This window comes from Equus quagga, unplaced genomic scaffold (genome assembly GCF_021613505.1).
Source record: "Equus quagga isolate Etosha38 unplaced genomic scaffold, UCLA_HA_Equagga_1.0 154_RagTag, whole genome shotgun sequence".
Taxonomy (NCBI): domain Eukaryota; kingdom Metazoa; phylum Chordata; class Mammalia; order Perissodactyla; family Equidae; genus Equus; species Equus quagga.
In genome coordinates, this window is record NW_025796937.1 from 450045 (window position 1) to 460869 (window position 10825).

Sequence of the window (10825 nt, forward strand, 5' to 3'; positions counted from 1 at the left end):
AGTTGAATAAAATTCTGCTGGAGAGACAAGCCCAGAACACCATCTCTCCTCCTCAACTAGGATCCTGAATGTGTGCTCTTCACCTGAGGTAACTGTGCAGCAAGTCTCCCTGTTCTGTGAGCCAAGGTGAGGCAGGAGCATATACTGGTGAAGCCACCACTCTGAAGCCAGACTTTCTAGTTTCAAATCCTGGCTTTCATTTATAAGCTGTCTGAATGTGGGCAAATTATATAATCTCTGTGCCTCAGCTTCCTCATCTGTAAAATAGGGATAATAGTAGCATCTAGCAGGGTGTTGTGAGACCTGAAGGGGTTTAATATGTGGAAAGTGTTAGAATGGTGCCTGACATATAGTATGCTGTTACAATGATGAGGACTTGTACCCAGTAAACGTTAAGTGACCAGCTGCCTGGAGCTGGGGGAGGGAAGTTGTGATAGAAGGGAACAAAAGGAAGAGACCAACCAGTTCAACTCTGAGGCAAGGAATCAGGCAAAGGTACCACCTGAGATGGTCCTCCTTGAGCCAGCACACCCTATCCTGGGGGCACCTCTGCAGCTGTCACTTTGCTGTCTCTCTTGTCCCCCAGTTACAGTGTCCAACAGGGATAAGAGGTAAATGCAGAAGGCCCTAAGCAAGGTTAGCTCCCTTGGGAAGAACCTCAAAGTAAGCAACAAGATATGGGAATTATTTTCACAAGGGTGATTCAAACCACGTGGCCTTGAACAAGTCACTTTACCTTCTTCACTTCTTCTCTGTGCCTCAGTATTCATATCTGTGCAAGGGGGCTGAACCAGATGATCACTCAGCTCTGACATTCTAGAATTCTATAGTTCTAATACAGACCATCATTTTACTGCTCTCTTCTCACCTTATTTAAAGAAGGTTGAGGGGCTGGCCCTGTGGCCAAGTGGTTAAGTTTGTGCACTCTGCTTCGGCAGTCCAGAGTTTTGCCGGTTCGGATCCCGGGCATGGACATGGCACCGCTCATCAGGCCACAATGAGGCGGTGTCCCATATCGCAGAACAAGAGGTACTCACAACTAGAATCTACAACTATGTACTGGGGGGCTTTGGGGAGAAAAATTTAAAAAAAAAAGATTTGCAACAGTTGTTAGCGCAGGTGCCAATCTTTAAAAAAAAAAAAAAGGTTGAAATGTCAGAGGCATTTAACTTCTAAAAGTGTTTCAGAGCAAGTGATTATGACACAAATCAAAAAGGGTTCAACTAGGCAGCCCCAGGCTGGCCACACAAAGGGACTGGCTGGCCCTTCTACCCCATCCCCTTTTATATCACTGGTCATTCCCCATCTCTTCCTTGCTGTTTTCCTTGTCCCGTTACCCACTATAACTTCTGCAAATCTGCTCCAGGGTGGCAGTTCTCTTCATTCACTCACTTCTGACTCCTGGTCTTTCTATAATCTCAATACCTGCCCACACCTTCCTGAAGGCCTGGCCACAGCCTTACCAGCCTCTGTGCTTGTGCCTGCACTCACATCAGCTTCCAGTGCCTGTTAGACTCTGGACCTCAGCTGGGCCCTGGGGAAGCAGTGAGAGTCCTAGACCTGCTACACGTATGGCTGACTCACATGTCTGGCTGTTCGCTAAGACAGCCCAAAGGAAGCCATCAGGAGGGCAAAAGAAAAGCCAGGGCATTCTCTGAGAAGGGTTTTAAACATTTATAATAATATCAAACTATCTTTTACATAAGAGGCCACACTGTCTCAAAGCAGCCCCCTCCTTCTCTACTCCTCTCTCCTTCATAGACACAAAGTCCTGTAAGACAAAACCTTAAAATGGAAAATTAAATTTAACCTAAACCAACTAAATATATTTGGCAGGCTCAGGTTTAAGTCAGGGCTGCTTTTGTCACTTTAGCTTTGGTTTTCTGAAGACTGGAGTATATTTAAGGTAATATTAATGCTTTATAGCCATGCTTTTTTAACTCTGAATTTGCCAATCTATTTCCCTTCTTCTCTCAACAACTACATTAGGTCGATTAGGCTGGTGGGAACATTCATGTTTACAATCTTGCCTAAAACAGTCCTCCATGAAAAAGACAGGCAAAGAAAAAATAATAAATGAATTTTTACTCCCTTTCTTCAATTTTCTCTCTCTCTTTATGAAGCTAGGCATATTTCTGGTAGTAGTTATAAAGCTGTGGAAAGGCTTTATTATATATTTTATTACAGAATTAGAAAATTTCAAAAAATAATTGTTTGGAACCACAAATTATTAGAAAGAAACATAATAATATCCCCATAAAAAAGCATTCTGGCATCTGTTAGAATTTTTCCTCATATTATGAAATGTAGCTCTCCATGCTTTCTAATGATTAATAGCCATGAATTTCTATGATTTCAGCTGAATACTTTGACATAATTTCCTTTCTTAAGACATGATCACGACTCATTTTTTCTTCAACAGCTCAGTCATTTCAGGAACTACCTGCAAATTAAAAAAAAAAAAGTAATTAAACAACTTCAGCCTTCACTGTGATATGGTCACAGTTCCTTAAGAAGTACACCAAGGCCAAAGGAAAGAATGTGAATTGCTATGAGGCACAAAGTGCCCCCTCTCCCCAACCAGGAACTCCTTGCTTTCCTAGTCTCTCCTCCCATCCATGGGGAGACTATAAAATCTTCAGGAGGGAGAGACGACCCTGGATACATAGCTGGCAGGGCCAAGAGCCTACTCATTGCCTAGAAGCCTTCTGACACAACCACAAAACTCAGAAAGGTACCACAAAAAATAGGAAGTCCAATTTTCTTGTCTGTGCTGAGAGTAACGTGTACTTTTTACCTTCATGTTTTCCCGGCATTCTTCTTTCCCTTATTGCATTCCTGCCTTTCCTTCCAAGTCCACACCAAAGTCTCTTGCTTAGTCATGACTCCTGTCAACCCCCTGTAGGACTTGTTTCCTCATTGCTCGTTCATTCATTCATCATTCATTTTACAAACACTGTAGTTGCTTTCTCAGCACGTTATTATCTTTTGGCACATAAAAATGAGCTGCATGCTAAACATTCAGTATGATCTCTCTTCATTCAAATCAAGGCCTATGCTAATGCAGTGGCTGGTCAGCAGACACAGTAAGGGGAAACCAAGCGAGCTGGCTCCCATTTTAAAAAGGATTAATTACTAACCCTTAGTCTTGGCAGTTCGGTGGCTGCAACTGGAACCTTCAGTGTGGAGCTGCTTTGTGACAGCCTGGACAACAGAAGAGAGCTGTGCATGGGGACTGCAGGGGAATGTCACACAGAGCCCACCTGAAAACTAGTCAAGCCACTTATGTAAAATATCAATTACCCTGTTTTCCAAGGGGTTGTTGGCTGCCCTAGCTCACAAAGATCCCAGCTGAACTCACCACTGATGAATACAGCCTCTCAATTATTTAAGAGAGCTACATTTCCATTAGGTGGAAATAATGTGTTCGTACAAAATTTATTAAGGAAATTGTCGACATGTTGTTTCTTCCGAATGTCACTTTGTCTCCAGTCTATTAAAAGGCCCATGTTTACCATGGAGCCAGCAGGATTAGCTCAGGGGCACCATTAAGTGCTGGGACTACTTCTCCCAGCTTTCCTCAGTGGAGAGACTATGAGCTTATGCCAGTCACACAGATGACATGCTAAACAAGCCTCATGTGGGGACCTACATGTTTCATGAAAAATAGGCTAAAGCTCAACTTCTTTTAAATGAAACATTAATTTGGTTTAGCAAATACAGTTTTTAAAGACCTTATCAAATGTTCCTGTCACACTCCCCAAAAAAGGGTTGAAGGGATTTTCTCTTTCCATCATCTATATGTTTTTTTATTAGACCAACCTCAGACTTTCCAAACATACCACACAATGCCTTAGAGCTAGGGAAAACAAAATGCCAAGTCAGGTTCACTGAGTGTCTGATGACCTCAGCATACTGAAAGACCTGGATTCTTATTTTTATTCTATTTTAGATACTGCAGAGGCAGCTCCCTACTTAGTAAGACCAAATGAGAGTGAATTTACATTTAAAATAAGACAATCTACTGATATAAATCACATAAAACTACGTTTCACTCATTTACTTAGTACTTCCTCAGGGTAACACTATGGGAGATAAAGAAGTTCAGGCCTGATTCCCGCCCACAGAGTTCTATTCGCTAGCTGGGGAGAACAGACAGAGGGCTACAAACCACCCAATCAGAAATGTGCTTATCTTATACTATTATCTAAGAGGATGAGAAGAATGGCACTAAATGCTCCAAATTTAGGAGTTCTGAAGAAGGAGAGATTAGTGTGGACTAGGAAAAATCAGCACATTAACAAGAAGAAAAGGATTCTGGGCAAAAAATGAAGAGGCAGACAGAGATAAACACTGCAGGTTCCAGATATGGTAAAGGCATTAGAATGACTCTAGTGAAGAGCTATGCTAGGGAGAGGTGAAAAAGGTTCGAAAATATGGGTATATGCCAAGTCCAATCAATGGGAAGAGAACAGTCTCTCTAACAGAGATGGTGCTATCCACATGCGAAAGAATGAAGTGGGTCCCTCACCTGACACAACACACAAAAAAATTAATTCAAAATGGATCAACGACCTAACTATGAGAGCTAAAACCATAAAACTCTTAGAAGAAAACAGTGGAGTAAATCTTCATGACCTTGGATTTGGCAATGGATTCTTAGATATGACACCAAAAACATAAGCAACAGAAGAAAAAATAGATGAATTGGACTTCATCAAAATCAAAAACTTTTGTGCATCAAAGGATATTATCAATAAAGTGAAAGGACAACCTACAAAATGGGAGAAAATATTTGGAATTCATATTTCTGATTAAGGGTTTAACATCCAGAATATATGAAGAACTCCTACAACTCAACAATAAAAAGACAAACAATTCAATTAAAAAGTGGACAAAGGACTTGGATAAACATTTCTCCAAAGAAGATATACAAATGGCCAATAAGTACATGAAAAGATGCTCAATATCGTTAGTCTTTAGGGAAATGCAAATCAAAACCACAATGAGATACCATTTCACACCTACTAGCATGGCTATGATTTAAAAGATGGAAGATAAGTTTTGGAGAAGATGTGGAGAAACTGGAACACTTGTGTACTGTTGATGGGAATATAAAATGGTGCAGTCAGTAGAGAAAGCAGTTTGGAGGTTCTTCAAAAAGCTAAACATAGAATTACCATATTACCCAGCAATTCCACTCCTAGGTATATACCCAAAGGAACTAAAAGCAGGAACTTGAACAGATACTTGTAGGCCAATATTCACTGTACTGGATTAGACAAAACTTTTCATATATATGATGCCTAAAGCACAAATGATAAAAGAAAAAACAGATAAATTGGACTTCATCAAAATGTAAAACTTCTGTGCATCAAAGGACATTGTCAAGAAAATGAAAAGAAAACTCACAGAATGGGAGAAAATATTTGCAAATCATATATTTGATAAAGGACTTGTACCCAGAATATAAAAAAAACTCTTACACCTCAACAAAAAGACAAATAATGCAATTTTAAAAACGACAAAGGATCTGAATAGATATTTCTCCAAAGAAAATATACAAATGGCCAATAAGCACATGAAGAGAGGCTCAACATCATTAGCCATCAGGGAAATACAAATTAAAACCACAATGAGATACCACTTCACAACCATTAGGATGGCTATAATAAAAAGTGTTAGTGAGTGTATGGAGAAATTGGGGCCCTCGTATATTATTACTGGGAATATAAAATGGCACCACTACTTTGGAAAACAGTCTGGCAGTTCTTCAAAATGTTAAACATAGCGTTATCAAGTGATCCAGCAATTCCATTTCTAGACATATACCCAAACAAAACGAAAACATGTCTGCACAAAAATTTACAGATGAATGCTCATAGTAGCATTATTTATAATAGCCAAAAAGTGGAAACTCAAATGTCCATTAATTGATGAATGGATAAAAAAAATGCGGCTTATTCATACAATGGATATTATTAGGCAATAAAAAGGAATAAAGTGCTGACACATGCTACAACATGGATGAACCTTGAAAACATTATGCTAAGAAGCCAGCCACAAAAGATAAATTTCATAATTCTATTTAGATGAAATGTCCAGGACTGGCAAATCTAGAGACACAAAGTCGATTAGTTGTTTCTAGGGCCTGGGGAGAGTGTGGAATGGTGAGTGACTGCTAACGGGTATGGGGTTTCTTCTCGGTGTGATAAAAATGTTCTGAAATTAGATAATGGTGAAGGTTGCATAACTCTGTGAATATACTAAAAACCATTGAATTGTATATTTTAAATGGGTGAATTTTATGGTATGTGAAGCTATCATACTAACAAAACCAAAAAGATAAAAAACAAAACAGGGGCTGGCCCGGTGGTGCAGTGGTTAAGTTCGCACATTCCGCTTCAGTGGCCCAGGGTCTGCCACTTTGGATCCTGGGTGCGGACATGGCACTGCTTGGCAAGCCATGCTGTGGTAGGCGTCCCACGTATAAAGTGGAGAAAGATGGGCATGGATGTTGGCTCAGGGCCAGTCTTCCTCAGCAAAAAGAGGAGGATTGGCAGCAGATGTTAGCTCGGGGCTAATCTTCCTCAAAAAAAAAAAAAAACCAGTAAGGTGGTGCCCTATGCTCTGTCATTCTAACTCCGATGATAATATTTATGACATATTAAGCACCTACTATACACCTGTATGGAGGGAAACACAAACAGGTAGGCTAATATTTAACACAGACTGTACTAGGTGAGTATAATGTCATTTAATCTTCATTACAACCTTGTAAGGAAGGTAGTGCAATATTTATATTACTTATGAGGAAACTTACATTCAGAGAGATTAAATAACTTGGCCAAGATAATTTAACTAGTATGTGTCCAAGACAGTATATGAAATAAAGCTCTTAATTACTATACCATATTATTTCTGTTATATGAAGAAAAAAAAAATTTGTCCTAACTCATATGATTGTGAAGGGTGAAGTGAAACAATAAATGTAAGAGAATAAAATGTTATGCAGATATATTCTTACTCTAGATATGAAAAAATTTGGTGGGCACAATATGCCTTATAAAATTATTAGTCTAATAGCTATATATACTTGTGATGTGTGATACAGATTGAAATTTAAAAATTTTACACAAACATTTAGACTAAAAAATGCTTATACATAGCTATTATTTGACTTATATGTTAAGATCTTAATCTAAAATAGATAATGCTAATTCTCATTCATAATTTGTCTAACTGTATTTTTGTTGCATTTTTTAAAGTAAGTTCATAAAAGTTTACATCATTGTGAAATTTCATTCGTACGTTATTTCTTGTCCATCACCACATAAGTACTCCCCTTCACCACCTGTGCTCACCCTCACCCCCCTTCCCCTGGTAACCACTGAACTCTTTTCTTAGTCCATGTGTTTGTTTATATTCCACATATGAGTGAAATCATATCGTGTTTGTCTTTGTCTATCTGGCTTCTTTTTTTTTTTTTTTAAGATGTTTTAATCTTTTTCCTTTTTCTACCCAAAGCCCCCCAGTACATAGTTGTATATTCTTCGTTGTGGGTCCTTCTAGTTGTGGCATGTGGGACGCTGTGTCAGCGTGGTCTGATGAACAGTGCCATGTCTGCGCCCAGGATTTGAACCAAAGAAACACTGGGCCGCCTGCAGCAGAGCGCGTGAACTTAACTACTCGGCCATGGGGCCAGCCCCTGTCTGGCTTCTTTTGCTTAACATAATACCCTCCAGGTCCATCTATGTTGTTGCAAAGGAGATGATTTTGTCTTTTTTATGGCTTAGTAGTATTTCACTGTATATATACACACCACATCTTCTTTATCCAATTATCAGTCAATAGGCACTTGGATTTTTCCCATGTCTTGGCTATTGTGAATAGGGCTGCAATGAACATAAGGATACATGTTACTTTAGATTGTTGATTTCAAGTTGTTTGGGTAGGTACCCAGTAGTGGGATAGCTGGGTCATATGGTCATTCTACTTTCAGTTTTTTGAAGAATCTCCATACCGTTTTCCATAGTGGCTGCACCAGTTTGCATTCCCACCAGCAGTGGATGAGGGTTCCCTTCTCTCCACACCCTCTCCAACATTTGTTATTTTCAGACTTACTGATTATAGCCATTTTAACAGGAGTCAGGTGGCATCTTAGCGTAGTTTTGCTTTGTATTTCCTGGATGATTAGTGACGTTGAACACCTTTTCATGTGTTTATTGGCCATCTGTCTATCTCCTTTGGAAAAATGTCTGTTCATATCCTCTGCCCATTTTTTGATCGGGCTGTTTTTCTCTTGTTCAGTTGTGTGAGTTCCTTATATAGTATGGAGATTAACCCCTTGTCGGATATATGATTTGCAAATATTTTCTCCCAATTGGTGGGTTGTCTCTTTTCGAATACCATGTCTTCTCAGACAAGGGAAACAAAAGAAAAAAGAAAGAAGTGGGAGTTCATTACACTAAAGCGCTTCTGCAAGGCAAAAGAAACTAGGATCAAAACAAAGATCCTTTTAAGTTCGATGTCAAAGAGTATATTACCTATATTATCTTCCAGGAGTTTTACGGTTTCAGGACTTATCTTCAAGTGTTTGCGCCATTTTGAGTTTATTTTTGTGTATGGTGTGAGATAATGGTCTACTTTCATTCTTTTGCATGTGGCTGTCCAGATTTCCCAACACCATTTACTGAAGAGACTATCTTTTCTCCATTGTATGTTCTTGGCACCTTTGTTGAAGATCAGCTGTCCGGAGATGTGCAGTTTTATTTCTGGGCTTTCAGTTCTGTTCCATTGATCTGTGCACCGGTTTTTGTACCAGTACCATGCTGTTTTGATCACTACGGCTTTGCAGTACATTTTGAAGTCAGGGATTGTGATGTCTCCAGCTTTGTTCTTTGTTCTTGGGATTGCTTTAGCAATTCAGGGTCTTTTGTTGCCCCATATGAATTTTAGGATTCCTTGTTCTGTGTCCATGGAGAATGTCACTGGGATTCTGATTGGAATTGCATTGAATCTGTAGATTGCTTTGGGTAGTATGGACATTCTAACTATGTTTCTCCTTCCAATCCGTGTGTGTGGAATCTCTTTCCATCTCTTTATGTCATTATCAATTTCTTTCAGTAATGTCTTATAGTTTTCATTCTATAAGTCCTTCACCTCCTTGGTTAAATTTATTCCTAGGTACTTTATTCTTTTAGTTGCAATTGTAAATGGAATTGTATTCTTGAGTTCTCTTTCTGTAAGTTTGTTATTAGAGTATAGAAATGCAACTGATTTTTTTAAGTTGATTTTGTAGCCCACAACTTTACTGTAGTTGTTAATTATTTCTAATAGTGTTCTGATGGATTCTTTAGGGTTTTCTATATATAAGATCACGTTGTCTGCAAACAGGGAGACTTTTACTTCTTCACTCCCTATTTGGATTCCTTTTATTCCTTTCTCTTGCCTAATTGCTCTGGCCAAAACCTCCAGTACTACGTTGAATAAGAGTGGTGATAGTGGGCATCCTTGTCTTGTTCGTGTTCTCAGAGGGGTGGCGTTCAGTTTTTCCCTATTGAGTATGATGTTAGCTGTGGGTTTGTCATATATGGCTTTTATTACGTTGAGGTAATTTCCTTCTATCCTCAGTTTGTTAAGAGTTTGTATCATAAATGGCTGTTGGTTCTTGTCAAATGCTTTCTCTGCATCTATTGAGATGGTCATATGGTTTTTATTCCTCATTTTGTTAATGTGGTGTATCTCATCAATTGATTTGTGGATGTTGAACCATCCCTGTGCCCCTGGTGTAAATCCCATTTGATCATGATGTATGATCTTTTGGATGTATTGCTGTATTCGGGTTGCCAATGTTTTGTTGAGGATTTTTGCATCTGTGTTCATCAGTGACAGTGGCCTGTAGTTTTCCTTTTTTGTGTTGTCCTTGTCAGGCTTTGGCATCAGAGTGATGTTGGCCTCGTAGAATGTGTTAGGAAGCATTACGTCTTCCCTAATGTTTTGGAACAGCTTGAGAAGGATAGGTATTAAATCCTCTCTGAAAGTTTGGTAGAATTCCCCAGGGAAGCCATCTGGTCCTGTGCTTTTACTCTTTGGGATGCTTTTGATTGTTGTTTCAATCTCTTTCCTTGTGATTGATCTATTCAGATTATCTGTTTCTTCTTGATTCAGCTTTGGGAGATTGTAAGAGTCTAAGAATTTATCCATTTCCTCTAGATTATCCATTTTTCTGGCATATAGCTTTTCATAGTATTCTCTTATAAGCCGTTGTATTTCTGTGGTAATCTGTCGTTATTTCTCCTCTTTCATTTCTACTTTTGTTTATCTGAGCTTTCTCTCTTTTTTTCTTTGTAAGTCTGGCTAGGGGTTTGTCAATTTTGTTCATCTTTTCAAAGAACCAGCTCTTTGTTTCATTGATCCCTTCTGCTGCCTTTTTTTGTTTCAATAGCATTTATTTCTGCTCTGATTTCTATTATTACTTCCCTTCTGTGACTTTGGGCTTTGTTCTTCTTTTTCTAATTCAGTTAGCTGTAGTTTGAGATTGCTTATTTGGGATTTTTCTTATTTGCTAAGGTGAGCCTGTATTGTGATGAATTTCCCTCTTAGGACCACTGTTGCTGCATCCTATATGAGTTGGTATGGTATGTTATCATTTTCATTTGTCTCCAGATATTTTTTGATTTCTCCTTTAATTTCTTCCATGATCCATTGCTCGTTCAAATAGCACGTTGTTTAGTCTACACATCTTTGTCCCTTTCTCTGCTTTTTTCTTGTAATTAATTTCTAGCTTTTATAGCATTGTGATTGGAAAAGATGCTTGTTATTA

General features: G+C 38.8%; 1 long non-coding RNA gene across 1 annotated transcript; it reads right to left on the reverse strand.

The window, feature by feature from the left end:
- Nucleotides 1–2160: 2160 nt before the first annotated feature.
- Nucleotides 2161–3722, reverse strand: LOC124233150 (uncharacterized). The gene is made up of 2 exons (XR_006886985.1): nt 3141–3722; nt 2161–2443 (listed from the first exon to the last, which is right to left on the reverse strand). It is a non-coding gene; the product is annotated as an uncharacterized LOC124233150 (long non-coding RNA).
- Nucleotides 3723–10825: the final 7103 nt, after the last annotated feature.